The 17,776-nt window shown below is 36.6% G+C and overlaps 1 protein-coding gene across 9 annotated transcripts in view; it reads right to left on the reverse strand.

Moving 5' to 3' along the window:
- LOC106869351 (uncharacterized) overlaps positions 1-17,776 on the reverse strand; it is a 387,885-nt gene that overhangs the window by 80,711 nt on the left and 289,398 nt on the right. The gene's annotated exons all lie outside the window — the stretch shown is intronic.

Below are 17,776 nucleotides of genomic sequence, written 5' to 3' on the forward strand. Positions count from 1 at the left end.
CTCTCTCGCTCTATCTCTCTCTCTCTATCTCTCTCTCTCTATCTCTCTCACACACACATACACAAATGCATTCTAGTTGATTATTGGTCAGTTATTGAGTAAGTGTCTCAACAAACATTTCCTTTTCCTGCAACCTAGTTCAGTTGACTAAGCGATTGTAGTTTATCAAATAATTGAACAGGATGATCGGGTAAACTGACTGACAGAGACACAGAAAGATGCCCAAACCCACCTACATACCTAGGCAAGCAGACAGATACGCTAACAAACTAGATAGATAGATAGATAGATATATAGGTAGATAGATAGATAGATAGACAGACAGACAGACAGACAGATAGATAGATAGAGAGAGAGAGAGACAGATAGATAGATAGATAGATAGATAGATGGATGGATGGATCAAACTGAATGAACAGCTGGCTGGGTGTGTGGGTGATTTTCTTTGAATGGGTGAAGGATCAGTCAATAGATAAATAGGGAGGTATGTAGATGGTCAATTTATACAAACCATTGACAATATAACTGTCCTCTTTGCATTAATATCCAACATGTTAAAAATCAAGTAAGTTTCTACCAAACTTCATTAAAAAAATGTATTATTTATTAAACGTTGTTGCTATTTTTGACTGGGTATAAGACTAGAGGAATGGTGAAAATACCTGGATTCACCCTAATATGTTCCTGGGGAGTAAACAGCAAAGTTAGCACTCATGAGATTTGAACACAAATTGTAGTCATCGGACTCATAGTGCACAATAGGCAAATTGATAGAGTCATCAGAGCATTTGATGGAATGTCTTGCCTTTTGGGGCTGAAAAATAAAATACCAGTCCAACACTGGAGTCAATTCTTCCTCTGTCTGTCTCTGTCTCTCTCTCTCTCTCTCTCTCTCTCTCTCTCTCTCTCTCTCTCTCTCTCTCTCTCCTTCTCCCCTCTGTTTGTGGAAAAAAATCAACTCTGCTCAGACTTGGCCAGGGATGAAGTCCAGCAGGTTTGAAATACCCAAGACATATTGTCTATCATGATGGCACCCTTACAATACCACCAGAGGTTGAGGACTCAAAGACGAGGAAGGGTAGGTGTGCAGCTCATCTAGTCCTATGTACTACTATCTGCATCAAGTCCTACTACCCTTCCATATGTTAGTCAAAACTATGTTAAAATAATAAAACAAGTACTTTCTTAGTCACCAGAGACATTTTTATATTTCGTTTTATCTTAGTATATTACTTTTGCCATTTCAAACCAACAATAAAGCCTCAGTCACAGTTGGAGAACCCCTTACCTGTGGGCAAGATTTTATTTACCTGCTGGGAATGTCTGTAAAAACCCTGTATGATAAAAATGGTTTAAGCCTTAAGACCAAAGCGGTAATTTAATATCAGTTGCATACCTATGAATTTGTGAAATTAAAAATTTATTATTTTTATCAGCACAGGTGTATTTACAAAGCTCCTCATGCACTTACAATTCACCCCAGGTACTAAAACAGGATCTCCAGTCCTGCTGTTCTTAGTCACTCAACATACCAAAATTAGAGGCTAAATCTCCCTTAAATCAGATCCTACTGTTTAACAAAAATTTAAAAAAATAAATAAATACATAAATAGATAAATAAATAAAATGGGGAAAATGGGTCTTAGAATTCCTATGCTCATAGGTCTGCTCAGTCTGGAGGTAAACAACATGACATTTGTTAGTATTTTTTTCTATTAATCTTTCTGGAAGATAAAAGGTGGTGTACTTGATTTAAACTACCCCCCCCCCCCCAAAAAAAAAAAAACAAACAAAGAATTCATAGGAAGAAGGAAGTTGTGATTAAGATTTGACCACAAATGAGGATTGAGATGTTTAGCAATATTTTGTTTCTGCTGATCCATCTAAACTCGAAACTATGAAACTGTAAAAGGGGAGGTGGAGGAGGAGGAGGATGAAGAGAAGAAGAAGAAAAAGAAGAAGTAGAAAAAGAAAAAGAAGAAAATCCTAATCAGGATCATGATGATGACAATGATGATGCTGATGCTGACAATGTTGTAGTGGTAGTCTTTGGATTTGGCTCTGTACATTTTGAGTTCAGATCCTATCACGATCAATTTTGCTTTTCATTCTCATGTATATAAAGTCAGTGAGCTGGCAGGATTATTAACATGCCAAACAAAATGCATTTTGCAACGTTTCTTCAATACTTAGTTTGTGGTTAATTTAATTTTGAAAACAATCAAAGAATTTGGGTGAATTTAGTAAAATATCTCATTTTTGTAATTTAACTGATACAATTCAGTTGGTGTTCAGAACATTAAAAAAAAACACAATTCTTAGAATAGAATGTAATGTGGTTTTGTAGCTGAGAAACCAACAACAGTCTGAGATAGGTTGAAATTCAAAGGGTTAAAAAGATAATGAAGAAATTACTCTCTTGAAAAAAAAAAGATGTTTTAAATCTGTTTCTTTTTTCTTCTTCATATGAAATCATGTTTTGGTTCTGATGAATGGAGCAGTTGGTTTCATTTTGGAAAGATAGCTAATCAAAATAAAATTAAACAAATGTAATAAGCCATAGTGAGATAAAGATTGCAAATTGCTTGCAATGACTACTTTATGTTGAATGCATAACTACTTCCACAAAACTAGAAGAATACCAGAGTGGTGTGCACACGTGCATGCATGCGTGTGTGCGTGTGTGTGTGTGTGTGTGTGTGTGTGTGTGTGTGAATGGAGTCGATTTTGCAATTAGGAGGAAGTTGAAACCATTGAGAAGATGGATGTTAATGGTTTATTTAAATCTATGGGTAAATGAATGTTTTGAGTGGGTGAGCATTGCATTTGGTTATTGATTTATATATAATATGCATATATATATATATATATATATATATATATAAGGGATGAGGAGGGGAGAAAAAGAGGGAAGAGAAGAAAAAGAGAAGGGGAATTATTTGTGAAATCTGGACCCACATGTGTGTTTTTAGTATTTATAATAAAAGAGTGACAAAATAATACAAGAAATGAAAGAGAGAAGGAGAGAGAGAGAGGAAAGAGAAGACAAAGAGGAGAAAGATGAAGAGAGAGAGAGAGAGAGAGAGAGAGAGAAAGAGAGAAAGAGAAAAGAGTGAGAGCAAAGATGGAATAAAAAAAACAAGTATACATCATCTTTGTTCTCATTGTTCTCTGCTTCTCTCACCCTCTCTCTCTCTCTCTCTCTCTTTCTTGCTAACAACCAGTATATTCTTTGGAGAGGTGGATGACATGAGGAAAGGATTAAAAAATATCTCATGGAAAGAAAGAAAGAAAGAAAGAAAGAAATAAAGAACAATAAAGAGAGAGAGGGGGGGAGGAAGAGATGAAGGAACAAAAGATATAAAGTTTTATGACAATGACCTTTAATACAAATAATCTCATTACCAAAATGTAAGTGAAACACTGCAGACTTCTGCTCATGTATCATCACCAGCCTACTGTTGAGATAATACAACTGTTGATGTGCTTTATTGCTGTCAATAGAAAGACTATTAAGACCTTCCCCCCTTCGCCTCACACACACACATACACACACACACACACACACACACACACACACACACGCACGCATGCAAAGGAAGCCTTTTGTGCTCACTTGACTTGCTGGAAACTGCAGCCAAATCTTTCTAAAATCATACCCTTTCAGAATTTTTGAGTGGTTGGCGTTAGGAAGGGCATCCAGCTGTAGAAACTCTGCCAAATCAGATTGGAGCCTGGTGTAGCCATCTGGTTTCACCAGTCCTCAGTCAAATCGTCCAACCCATGCTAGCATGGAAAGCAGACGTTAAACAACGGTGATGACATTGGATAATGTAGACCTAGATACACTGTGCCTGAATAAGAAACAGAGTGGTAAACACCGGGTCTGTTTGACCAATGGTCTGTTTGGTCAAGACTGATTTGAAGCTAAATAACAATAGCAACACCAACCAATCAACCAACACACACACACACATACACATGAGTCAATGATCTGCTGGAAATAATAGCCAAATCTCTCTAAGAAAAGGACATAGCAACATAATCCTAAGGCATAATCCCTAATAAGAGAGGAATGGTCACAGAATGCCTTTGGCCATAGATCTGCTTGACCTGGATCTAAACAATGATACATGCACACACACACATGTATACACACTCACATATACACATACACCCCCATCTCAGATTTTATGCAGCTATTAATCAAAGCACAAAGAGAGGTTCTATGTGGTCAGTCAACCTGCTGAAAATAATAGCAAAATCTTCCTCAAATGAAATGCCCCTACCCTGAAGAAGAGAAAGATACATTTGATAATGTAGTCACAAATACAGAGACGAGAAAAAGACAGGATGGTCATGGAAGGAACACTTTCGATTGTCAGTATTTTGCTTGACTGTGTTGACGTGAAGGCAAACAACAACAACAACAATAATTCTATGATTTTTACACAAACATTCATAACAGGTCAATGTTAAGACCATTCAGTATATAATCTGATACTCTACCCCTTCCTCCCTCCAGTTGTGTGCAGGAGAGGGAAAAAATCAGGTTTGAGTCAGTCAATCATAAATGAAACGCATACATACATACATACATACATACATATGCTACACATTTGTATGGGCACACATGTGCATGAACACACGTGCACACACACACACACACACACACATGCACACATACACCCACATACATACCAAAATACACACACCTCTTTTTCAATGTAAAAAGCATTGATACAAGTATTTTCACTTGAAACAAACCAAAGATTAAACTACAAGATTTATAACAGGTTTTTATGTCTATCTACACACACACACATACACAAACACACAAAATAAAATAAAAGAAAGCCACTCTGACTTTTCTATGGCTAACATATTTGCAATCAAACTGGTCATTAACAAATGAAATATGTTATTATTTCATTACTGATTTTCCTCTCTAAATGAACATTTTTGACGCCTACTCATATTCATTATTTTACATCGATACAATCATTTCTCTTACCATTAGTAATCTAGTAAGTAAGAAGGTTACTTTCCTGAGGAGGCCTATTAAAACTGAAACATGTCTAGAGTTGTTGCTCTTGCTTATCTCATTGCACATGTATTATTAATTGATTAAATTTATTTTCTTCAGTGCATTAATTTATAGTTATAAAACGAAGAATGGGATTAGCTGGTCATGTTCTGCGACAACTATTTCATTAGTATGCAGAAACAGTACTGATTAAGGCGGTGAGCTGGAAGAAACGTTAGCACACCAGGCGAAATGCTTAGCAGTATTTCGTCTGCCGCTACGTTCTGAGTTCAAATTCTGCTGAGGTCGACTTTGCCTTTCATCCTTTCAGGGTTGATAAATTAAGTACCAGTTACGCACTAGGGTCGATGTAATCGACTTAATCTCTTTGTCTGTCCTTGTTTGTCCCCTCTATGTTTAGCCCCTTGTTGGCAATAAAGAAATAAGAAACAGTACTGATTTCAAATTTTGGAACAAGGCCTGTAAATTTGGGGGAGGGGTTTAGTCGATTACATCAATTCCACTGCTCAACTGGTGCTTATTTTATTGACCTTGAAACAACGAAAGAAAAACTCAACCCTGGTGGAATTTGAACTCAGAATGCACGCGTAATATGTGTGTATGTATTGGGGGTGGTGGTGGCTGGTTTTATTGCTTCTGCTAATGATTACCTAAGTTTGCTTGGTGCATACTGCTGGCCCTGAATAGGACAAGAAAGAGGAACAACTTGGTTTACCTGATTGAACCTTTCAAAAAGAACTGAAGGTGAACATCAGATCAAACGTTGAGGAATATGTGGAAGAACATGCAATCAATCAAGAAAACTGGTAGAGAACTGCTGCCAATGTGGAAATATTTACAAGATAAATCTACAGACCGATTGACCTTAATTATAATGTCATTAGTTTAACCAATTAAGGTTTATAAGTTCAACTACAACACAAGCATAATTGTTTTCTCTTTATATTTGTTTCAGTCTATCTAACTGAAAAACGAGTTAGCAATGGAATTCAATGAAGATGCCTCTATATGATCATGTAGCCTGCTAGAAATATCAGCCAAATCTTCCTCAATTCACACCCTACTGCTTTAAAAAAGAGGAGTACATTGAAGAGTAGAGTGTAGACAGGAAGGATATTTTAGTTAGCAAAGTAGACAGGAAGGATAGTTTTAGATAGAACAACTTAGATTATAGGTCTATTTATACAATCCGGGGTGATTTTGGGCTATATAACAACAAGATGTAAACTTCATTTACATCTTTGGGTTCTAACCAATTCAGTAAAATGCCTACCCACCTCTCTAAACTCTAAGATGGAGATAGGTATGTTAAAAAAAAAAATCAAACAAAAGAAAGCTAGTAGAATAATTTAAATGAGAAAAACTTCAAAACTTTGCTCAAAGTGATTTTTAATATCTAAGTCTGATATACAGAACCTACTAAACTCAATCATGGGTGTCCTGGGAATAGTTAAACTCCTCTTTCAATGATTAATGAGCACGGATGTAATCTCCAGGTATTTTCCCAAAGTCCCAGAATAAGGAAATATGAGAAAACTGTTACAGAATTACTTAAGCAGATGAAAATTAAAGTTTCTTGTACCTAAGACTTCTGTGTGTCTAGCTAAGTGGGTGGGCTGGTTAGATCAAAGTTTTGAAGCAAGGCTGTTAATCTCTATGGATGAGTAGTTAAGTTTATTTAAATTTGCTAACGTGTCATGCCTCCTTGTGTATAGTATTTCACATTTACTTAGTGATTCTAGCATGTGTAGTTCAGTAGGTAAAGTGAAGTCTATGTTCTGCTAAGGAGGTGTAATAAAACTGAAACATGTCTGGATTTGTGTCCCATACTTGCTGAAATGATTGAAATAATAATAGTGATTGAGTTACATTATCCTTTCTTCATCACATAAGTCTTTCTAATTAGATTTTTGATGATCTCTATATTAAATATGTTAACTGTATGGAGTCGTCATCATCGTCATCGTCATCGTCATCGTCATCGTCATCGTCATCATCATCATCATCATCATCATCATCATCATCATTTAGTGTCTGTTTTCCATGTTGGCATAGTGTATTATATATATGCCAGTGCCGATACCAGTTCTGCCTGACTGACTCCCATGCTGGTGGCGCATAAAAAGCACCCACTACACTCTTGGAGTGGTTGGCGTTAGGAAGGGCATCCAGTTGCAGAGACCTTGCCAGATCAGATTGGAACATGGTGCAGCCTCCCAGCTTGCCAGTCCTCAGTCAAACTGTCCAACCTATGCCAGCATGAAAAGCGGATGTTAAATGATGATGATGATGATGATGATATATATATATATATATATATATATATATATATATATATATATATAAAATCAACAGAATGAGATAAAAAAATCCAAGGGTGTGAAAGATTTCAGAACATTTATAAAGAGAAGGTCTTACAGCTGTTTACGGTATATTTTATATAACCCTTCATCAGAGACGGTGTGAGAAAATGGTTAAGCAATAGTTATTATAGAGAAGTTATGAAATACAGAGTGAAGTGGAAGAATGAAAACAGACATGAGATACGTAAGGATATTGTATCTGCAGTTCCATTATTTAAGTAGAATGGTATACATATAAGTTTTCTGTACCTTGTGTGCAAGTTCCAATAGTATATATATACATATATATATACATTTATATATCAATATATATGTATATATATATTAATTTAATATATATACATATATATTTATATATGTGTATATATTTAATATATATACATACATACATATATTTATATATATCATAAATATACAGGGATTAGCATTGAGTTGCTTCTCCAACATACTGAAAATTTAGAAATAGCAGTCAAAGAACTACTGATTCTAAACTACAAATTTTTCTCTAAACGGATGGCGATATTTATGGCACACATAGAACAAATAAATATCGCCATCCGTTTAGAGAAAAATTTGTAGTTTAGAATCAGTAGTTCTTTGACTGCTATTTCTAAATTTTCAGTATGTTGGAGAAGCAACTCAATGCTAATCCCTGTATATTTATGATGATAAATGGTTTTACCGATAAAGGTTTTTTCATACTGAACTACTTGGCAAAATTGTTAATTATTAATTCTATTATTAATTGACGATTCCCTGCCCTTATTCTTGTATATTTATATATATATATATAATATTAATAATTCAATATATATATACATATATATATTAAATTCAACTTACGTTGAAAGTTAACAAACAAAGTTTGCTTTAGAAGCATTGAGATGTATTGAAAGATACAGATAAGGAAATATTGAATATTTGAATATGAGGTACTGTATAGTGGAACTGAACCCAAAACCACATGGTTGCAAAGCAAGCTTCTTAACAACACAGCCATGCCTGTACTGATGAGAACAATGACTGTTCTAAGCACCCACTATCATCATGACGTGGATATCAAGCTATGTACAGGGTATAGAATCACTTAATTGTTCTTGAACAAGCCTACTTATAATTATTACCATCGTTGTCATTGTTACAAAAGTGAGTTGGTAGTAGAGCACTTGAGTAAAAATATATAAAAAGTTTGTCTCATCCTTTTGAGTTCTGTTTTTATATTCTTGCTTTGATTTTCTCCCTATGCAGTCAATAAGGCAAGTATTTGTAATACCGACAACCATTCCCTACATAAAAATCCTTTGTATCTAGTGAAAATAAACCAGCATCATTAATATACTTGACAAAGTGCAGATGGATTGATGGATGCATACAATATTGGACAAAAGTCTGTTTAGTTATATCTCTCTATGCTCCGATTCTGAACTCCACAAAGTTCAACATTGCCTGTCATCTTTCCGAGGGGGCGATATGATAAGCATCAGCCAGGAAATGAGTGTCAGTTTCAATGACTATGATTCCACCCACCACCAAATTTGGGGCTTTGTGTGCATGTTAGAAATTATTGACAAAATTCATTGTTGCATTTATTATGCCCCTTTATATTCGGGTCTCAAATTTCAATAGGGATAAGTTTTGCTTTTGACTCTCTACGGTGGTGGAAGAGATCAATAAACTTCAATCAAAGTTCTGGTATTGATTCATCCCTCCCCATAAATTTGTTGCTCTGTTTTTGGGTGTGAAATAATAATGCTTTCATATTTTGGCACAGGGCCAGTTATTTCAGGGGAAGGGGCCCCTGTGTATATATCATTTGTTATTGAACATTGATATGTTCATGACTTTTTCTTGGGATATCTACTATATCAGGACTTTAATTACCTGTGTGCACGTGTGAGTGGGTGCATGCGTATGTGCAGGTGTAAGCAGACATGGTTGTGTAGAACCTTGGTTAAGTGTTGTCTACTATAGTCCCAGCTGGCCAAAGCCTTGTAAGTGTATTTGGTAAACGGAAACTGAAAGAAGCTTGTTGTATATACATATGTGAATGTGTAAGGGTGTAAAAGAGTGTTGCTGTCACATGAGCAGTGTTGTTCATTTCAAATATTTTGTGAAAGCACATCTGGCTTTAGGAGAATGTTACCTTTCCTGGAAACAGGTGAGGGTTGGCAACAAAAAGGTTGGCAACATCCAGCCATACAAAAGCTGCAGCCAATAAACTCCGTCCAACTCATGCAAGCATGGAAAAGTGGATGTTAAAATGATGATGATGACAATGAAAACTCTATCTCTTCCCTTTCCCCTGACTTCCTCTGTGCCTCTCACTTTCTCTCTCCTCCTTCTCTCTGCCTCCCTCCCTCTCCCTGCCTGCTTTCCTCCCTCCCTCTCCCTGCCTGCTTTTCTCCCTCTTTCTGCTCCTCTCCTACTCTCTTCCTCCTCCTCTCTGCCTGCCTCCCTTCCTTCCTCTCTTCACCTCTCTCAATAAATGAATAATTTAATAGCTTTTAATATAATCACAGATTTTTTTAGCTACAAAACACCTTATATTTCCTGTTTTCATAGGATCTATGTTAATTTTTATCATTTAAAAATATGCTATAAAATATGTACACTGCCTTATCCAGATGAGCTGATAAAAGTGAGAAACTAGTGATACCAGAAATTCCTTACATTAGATTTGATTGAAATTGCATATTAAAGATTCAAGGAGTAGATTAGAAAGAGGGTAGATGTAAAGTGGCTCAAAGTGGAATGGAGTTGAGGTAAACCAAAGTAAATGTAGAATTAAGAAGAAGCTAATAGTCTAGAGAATTGTGAATTGTAGTGAATCGAGATAGAGTCATGTATGTATATAGAGACAGAACAAAAAGCAAAAAAAAAAAGTTGAAAAACAACAATGATATATATGTTGATAGGTCATCATCATCATTGTCATAATCATCATCATTGTCATAATCATCATCGTTGTCATAATCATCATCATTAAGGCACCATATCCATTCTTAAACTAGCGTTAACAAATGATAATGGTGATGGCGGTGATGATTCTACAAAAATACCCTCAAGAGAAGAAACCGATAAGCTATTGTGATGATGCTCAATATGCTAGAAAAGCACACAGACACATGATGATAATGATGATGATGATGATGATGATGATGATGATGATGATGATGATGATGCATAAGAAACATGGAGAAAAAGGGAAAGAAAGAGGTGGAGAAAATACACAAACAAACTCATATATCCCAGCACCACCACCACCACCACCACACACTGTCTGTCTGTCTGTCTCTTACTCTTGTCCACATGCAAATACAATTATTTAGCATGAGACTGGATGAAATGATTTTCATAGCTTATTAATATCACTAAAGCTGTTTGTATATTTGTTAATGCAAGGAACTGTTACAAGAGGTGTGTGTGTGTGTGTGTGTGGTGGATGGAGGGTGAAAGAAAGAGAATTAATGCAGGGAAGAAAACTAGAATTCAGAACACAAAGGACAATGGTATGTGCTTGCATGGACAGACAAAAAGACTGATTGTTACACAGTCTGACAATTGCATGCAAAGTAAAGAAAGAATTTTGAATGGAAGCTAAGGAAAATGAGAATTTAACCTCTGGCAGGTCGTTAAAAATGATTCTGATAGTTGAGAGTGACTGATGAAACTCAAATTGGCATTTTCTGAACCAAAAGCCATATGTTATGTTGGATATAATGCAGCAGCTGTTGTATGTCTTGATATTGGTGGAGGTTTTGTAAGATTGACTAGTTGAGGAGAATGAATCCAAAGCGTGGATCTTTATTATGTAATGAAAATGATATTCAAAAGCTGTCTTTATAACACTGAGCTGAAGGAGAAAAAAAGTACTGTTTGACCATTAAAAAATCTGGTTTATATCTCACAAAGGAGATGACCAAGGACTGAGGTATATAGTGCATTGCTGTACTCAAGAGAACCTGTCTACCCATGTAAAAAGTATTAATGATGGTGCCATGTAAAAAACACTGGTGCTGATGCTATGTAAAAAGCAATGGTAATGGTGCCATGTAAAGAGCATTGGTGATGGTGCCATATAGAAAGCACCCAGTACACTCTGTAAAGTGGTTGGTGTTAGGAAGGGCATCTGGCTGTAGAAACCAAGCCAGAACAGACTAAGGAACCTCATGTGGGCCCTGGGCTCACCAGCTCCTGTAAAACCATCCAGCTCTTGCCAGCATAGAAAACTTTCATTAAATGATGATGATGATGGTCATATTCTTGTAGTCTATATAGTGTATAAATGTGGTCATTGTGGAGGCGCAATGCCCCAGTGGTTAGGGCAGCGGACTCGCGGTCGTAGGATCGCGGTTTCGATTCCCAGACCGGGTGTTGTGAGTGTTTATTGAGCGAAAACACCTAAAGCTCCATGAGGCTCCGGCAGGGGGTAGTGGCGAACCCTGCTGTACTCTTCCACCACAACTTTCTCTCACTCTTACTTCCTGTTTCTGTTGTACCTGTAATTCAAAGAGACCAGCTTTGTCACACTGTGTCATGCTGAATATCCCCGAGAACTACGTTAATGGTACATGTGTCTGTGGAGTGCTCAGCCACTTGCATGTTAATTTCACGAGCAGGCTGTTCCATTGATCGGATCAACTGGAACCTTCGGTGTCGTAAGCGACGGAGTGCCAACAACAACAACAAATGTGGTCATTATTTGTATGTATTTAGTATTCCTAATTATTATTATACTCTTCAACACTCGAAAGAAATTGTTTTCTATGTACTTGTTTGTGTAAAGGTACGATCATTGCATTTTGTATTTTATGCAACTGGTTTCATTTGTTGGAATAACCCAGTTCACTCAGCATATAACATGGTGAATAGAGATAGGTTCCATACTTAATACTCAAATAACTTAAAGGAGATAAAGGGATTTCTTCACTTATGCTACCACCACCACCACACACAAAACTTTTGATATATTATTCATTCAGCAAAAAAATAAATAAATGAAAAGATCAAAGAAAAAAATGAACTCCCTTATTTCTGTAGATTCTGAAATGTCAGAATGGACACTCATAGAGTTTAGCTGGTAAACAAATCACAGTGTCTAATGTCGGATGGCAAGAACGAGGACAAGGATGGTGGCACACAAACCACTAAGAGAATAAAGTTACTTAAAAAGATAAATGACCTTACTGTGTGGTAAGAAGCTTGCTTCCCAACCACATGGTTCCAGGTTCAGTCCTACTGTGTGGCACCTCGGGAAAGAGTCTTCTACTCTGGCCTCAGGCCAACCAAAGCCTTGCAAGTGGATTTGGTTGACAGAAACTGAAAGAAGCCTGTTGTATGTGTGTGTGTGTGTGAGTGTGTGTGTGAGTGTTTGTCCCCACCACTGAGTGACAAATGGTGTTGGTGTGTTTATGTCCCTGTAACTTTGTGGTTTGATGAAAAGAGACCAATAGAATAAGTACTAGGCTTTTAAAAAATATGTTTTAGGGTTGATGTGTTCTGCTAAAAGACTCTCCAAAGTGGTGGTCCAGCATGGCCGCAGTCAAGTGACTGAAACAAGTAAAAAATAAAAGATAAATAGTTTAATCCTTTAGCATTTAAACTGACCCTATCCGGCCCAAATAGTCTACCTGTTTCACACTCAAATCAGCCAGATCACATCTCTCACACCTACCCTACAATGTCATTCTGAAATATAGAATTAAATCATTGAAATCTCAAAGCTCTTAGATAATGCATAATTAATTAAAAACAATATGAATAGATAACCGTTACATTTGGCAGAATAATCTGAATGCTAAAAGGTTAATAAAATCTTCATTACAAAATGCGTGTTTCTACATTTTTCAATACTATTCATATAATTTAGAAGCTATATTACAGAATTAACTTCTAAAAAGTCTGAGTGTATATAATGCATTGGTTTACAATAAAGATTCATATACATAACTATACACATGAATTGCATTAGCAACTTCTCTATAAACAATAGCCTTCCCCCAACTTTACCCAGACACACCTAAGAGATTCTAAATGAGGGCCTTGGGTTAGTAGCATTTTTCTTCTGCACACTAACAAAGAAACAAATCTATTTAAAATTTTATTAAAGGATATCCTATACTCCATTCTTCTCTTCCTTATAACAATCTTTACAAATATGTCACCATTCTCAGACTGTGGCTCCAAAATATCTATTTACACTTTTCTCTTTGGCATTATTTGAAAATTTATTTTCAATTTTAGTTATTTCTTATCTTCTTATTCTTTCTAACGACAAATTATATCATCAACATCATCATTACTGTTCCAGCAGTATGATGGCCTCAGCCTTAGGACTGAAATGTATAAAAGAATAAAAGAATTTAACAAACCACTTTTCCATGCTTGCATGGGTTAGACAGAATTTGTTGAGATAGATTTTCTATGGCTAGGCACCCTTCTTGTTAAAATCTTCACCTGTTTCTGACCCAGGTAATATTTTCTCTTAACAAGACATTTTTTTTTTCTTGGAAGAATGCAAACAGGACGAGCCTGTATGTATGGATGACAGCGATTCAGTCAATCAATTGAATTATTCAAAGTACTCTTGATCTTGAGGTAAAGGTGGGCAAATATGAACAGCCAACAAGGTATGAAATCTATGCCTTATCAATCAGTTAATCAATCATTTGTTATACAGAGAGAGAGAGAGAGAGAGAGAGAGAGAGAGAGAGAGAGAGAGAGAGAGAGAGAGAGAGAGAGAATCTTGATTATCATGTGCTGACCAAAATAAACTATTTGACCAATTTACTCACAACAAGCATCATTAAATTATTTACATTATTTACATTATTTACATTTGACGGATATTTGTCCTCATCTTGTTTGTTGTTAACACGTTTCAGCTGATATACCCTCCAGCCTTCGTCAGGTGTCTTGGGGAAATTTCGAACCTGGGTTCTCATTCCTAACGATGTTACTATTATTATATTATTATTATTATTATTATTACTATTATTAATCAGATCGCGTAGTGGTTAAGAGCGCGGGCTACTAACCCCAAGGTTCTGAGTTTGATTCACGGCAGCGACCTGATTAATAATAGTAATAATAATAATAATAATAATATAATAATAGTAACATCGTTAGGAATGAGAACCCAGGTTCGAAATTTCCCCAAGACACCTGACGAAGGCTGGAGGGTATATCAGCCGAAACGTTGTGTTAACAACAAACAAGATGAGGACAAATATCCGTCAAATGTAAATAATGTAAATAATGTAAATAATTCCTCATCTCTTAAATATAGAACTGAAGCATCATTAAATTCCAGCCATATGTATGACATATTTAAATGATGTGGTCCAAGAAGATTAATTCTGTTGATAAATCTACTTGAGGATGTATATTCTAATTTATTCAGACTATTCTTGTTACACTGATGTGTTTTTGATTAAATAGCTAATAATACTAATTGAGTGTCATTATACTAGATTGATGGGTTCATCTCTGCTTTGTCTTCTGTGAGAAGAATATTTCATGGTGACAATGATGATGCTAATAATAATGACAATAACAATAGGTGGTGATTTTATCTTCTTTGTAATGTGTGTGTATATAAATATAACATAGATGGTGACTTAATCTCCCCAGTGACCTATATATATATATATATGTAGGCCATTTGGAGGATTAAGTCACCCTTATATATCATCATCATCATCGTTTAACGTCCGCTTTCCATGCTAGCATGGGTTGGACGATTTGACTGAGGACTGGTGAAACCGGATGGCAACACCAGGCTCCAGTCTGATTTGGCAGAGTTTCTACAGCTGGATGCCCTTCCTAACGCCAACCACTCAGAGAGTGTAGTGGGTGCTTTTACGTGTCACCCGCACGAAAACGGCCACGCTCGAAATGATGTCTTTTATGTGCCACCCGCACAAGCCAGTCCAGGGGCACTGGCAACGATCTCGCTCGAAAATCCTACAGGAGCCAGTCAGGCGGTACTGGCAACGGCCACGCTCAAAATGGTGCATCTCATGTGCCACCCGCACAAGAACCAGTCCAGGGGCACTGGCAACGATCTTACTTGGCTTGCCGGGTCTTCTCACGCACAGCACATTTCCAAAGGTCTCGGTCAGTAGTCATCGCCTCGGTGAGGCCCAATGTACGAAGGTCTTGCCTCACCACCTCAGCTCAGGTCTTCCTGGGCCTACCTCTTCCACGGGTTCCCTCAACTGTTAGGGTGTGGCACTTTTTCATGCAGCTATCCTCCTCCATTCTCACCACATGTCCATACCAGCGCAATCGTCTCTCTTGCACGCCACAACTGATGCTTCTAATGTTCAGCTTTTCTCTCAAGATACTTACACTCTGACGGGTATTCACATTGACATTACACATCCAACGGAGCATACTGGCTTCATTCCTTGCGAGCTTACGTATGTCCTCAGCAGTTACAGCCCATGTTTCACTGCCATGTAGCATGGTTGTTCGTACGCATGCGTCATACAGTCTGCCTTTTACTCTGAGTGAGAGTCCCTTTGTCGCCAGCAGGTGTAAGAGCTCTCTAAACTTTGCCCAGGCTATTCTTATTCTAGCAGCTACACTTTCAGCGCACCCACCCCCACTATTAACTTGGTCGCCCAGATAGCGGAAGCTATCGACTACCTCTAGTTTTTCACCCTGGAATGAGATAGAAGTTGTTTCCTGTTTGTTTGCAGTCTTTATTGCACCTGAACATCTGCCACAAACAAAAACTAACTTGCTAGTTAACCTGCCTTTGATGTTGCTGCACCTCTTATGTGTCCATAGCTTGCACCGGGTACATCTTATAGAGTTACTACCTACTCCTTTTCTACATACTGAGCAGGGCCATCTACCTGAAGGGGTTTGTGTTTTATCTACCTTCCTACTTATTAGGATTTTGGTTTTAGCTAGGTTGACTCTAAGGCCCTTCAATTCTAGACCTTGCTTCCACACCTGAAACTTCTCCTCTATAGATATATATTTATATATCATCATCATCATTTAACGTCTGCTTTCCATGCTAGCATGGGTTGGACGATTTGACTGAGGACTGGTGAAATGCAGCAATGACCCCAAAAAAAGGTATGTCCTCAAATATCTTATGCACCCAGTATTATAAAAATTAAAAATCTCAAGATTTTCTAATCCTTCCATATATTATAAAATTTATAGCATTCCACAATAGGTTCTTAAATACTGTTTGTTTTGTGAAGTTTTCCTAACATAACATAAAATAACAATTTTGATAGAAAACCACTCATGAAGGTCATATTGAATGTAAAAAACTAAAGTTACTTTAAATTCAGAAAACATTAAAGTATTAAGAATCATAAAACAAGAGATATACTCCAAGTAATTTGAGTCTCGGTCATGGAGAAAGGAAAGCATGTTCGTTTTCAGATGTGATGAGAAGTTTCCAAAGACGAAGAAAAAAGTATTACAAGCTTCAACATGCAATAGTTTATTGTATTGGGTACAGTGTTGTAACCCAATGCTGACCCTGCTACTGTTTTGATCTACTTCCTATCTTAAAAATTGCATGAATTAACAGAAAGGAAAAATACACAAAAATAAGTTTATAAACTATAAAACCACCCCCTCCTTTGAGGTCTTAGTCTTGCGAGGTACCTCAATAGTGCCAGTGGCATGAAACACACACACACACACACACACACACACATATATATATATATATATATATATATATATATATATATATATATATATATATACATGTATGTATGTATGTATGTATATGAAACTTAAAGAAGCCTATCATACATGTGTGTGTTTGTGTGCGTATGTGTATGTGTGTGTGTGTGTGTGTGTGTGTGTGTTAGTCTCCCATCATTACTTGACATCATTACTTGGTGTGTTTATGTTTATGTTCCTGTAACTCAGCAGTTTGGCAAAAGAAACTGATAGAATGAGAAGCAGGCTTAAAAATTAAGTACTGGGATTGATTCATTTGACTAAAATTCAAGGCAATGCCCCAGTATGGCCGCAGTCTAATGACTGAAACTTCCAAGTTATAGGATGTAAACACACCAATACCAGTTGTCAAGCAGGGGTAGGGGATAAATACTGACACACACACACACACACACACACTATATCATCCCAACTACTACTGTTACTCAGGGTGTGCAAAGATGTAGCTGTTAGTCTTAGCAAATTAAATGGATATATAAAAGGAGTTCTCTTGCTAGCTCTGCATGTATATATATATATATATATATATTAATAATATTTTAAATGAATAATACATAGTCTATTGACTGTTTTTTTGCCCTCGCTAGACCACTGGTGGTAAAATAAAATTTCTAAAATTTTCTTTGCTACCCTGTATTTTATT

The sequence above is a fragment of the Octopus bimaculoides genome, chromosome 6 (assembly GCF_046866305.1).
Source record: "Octopus bimaculoides isolate indiv1 chromosome 6, ASM4686630v1, whole genome shotgun sequence".
Classification (NCBI taxonomy): domain Eukaryota; kingdom Metazoa; phylum Mollusca; class Cephalopoda; order Octopoda; family Octopodidae; genus Octopus; species Octopus bimaculoides.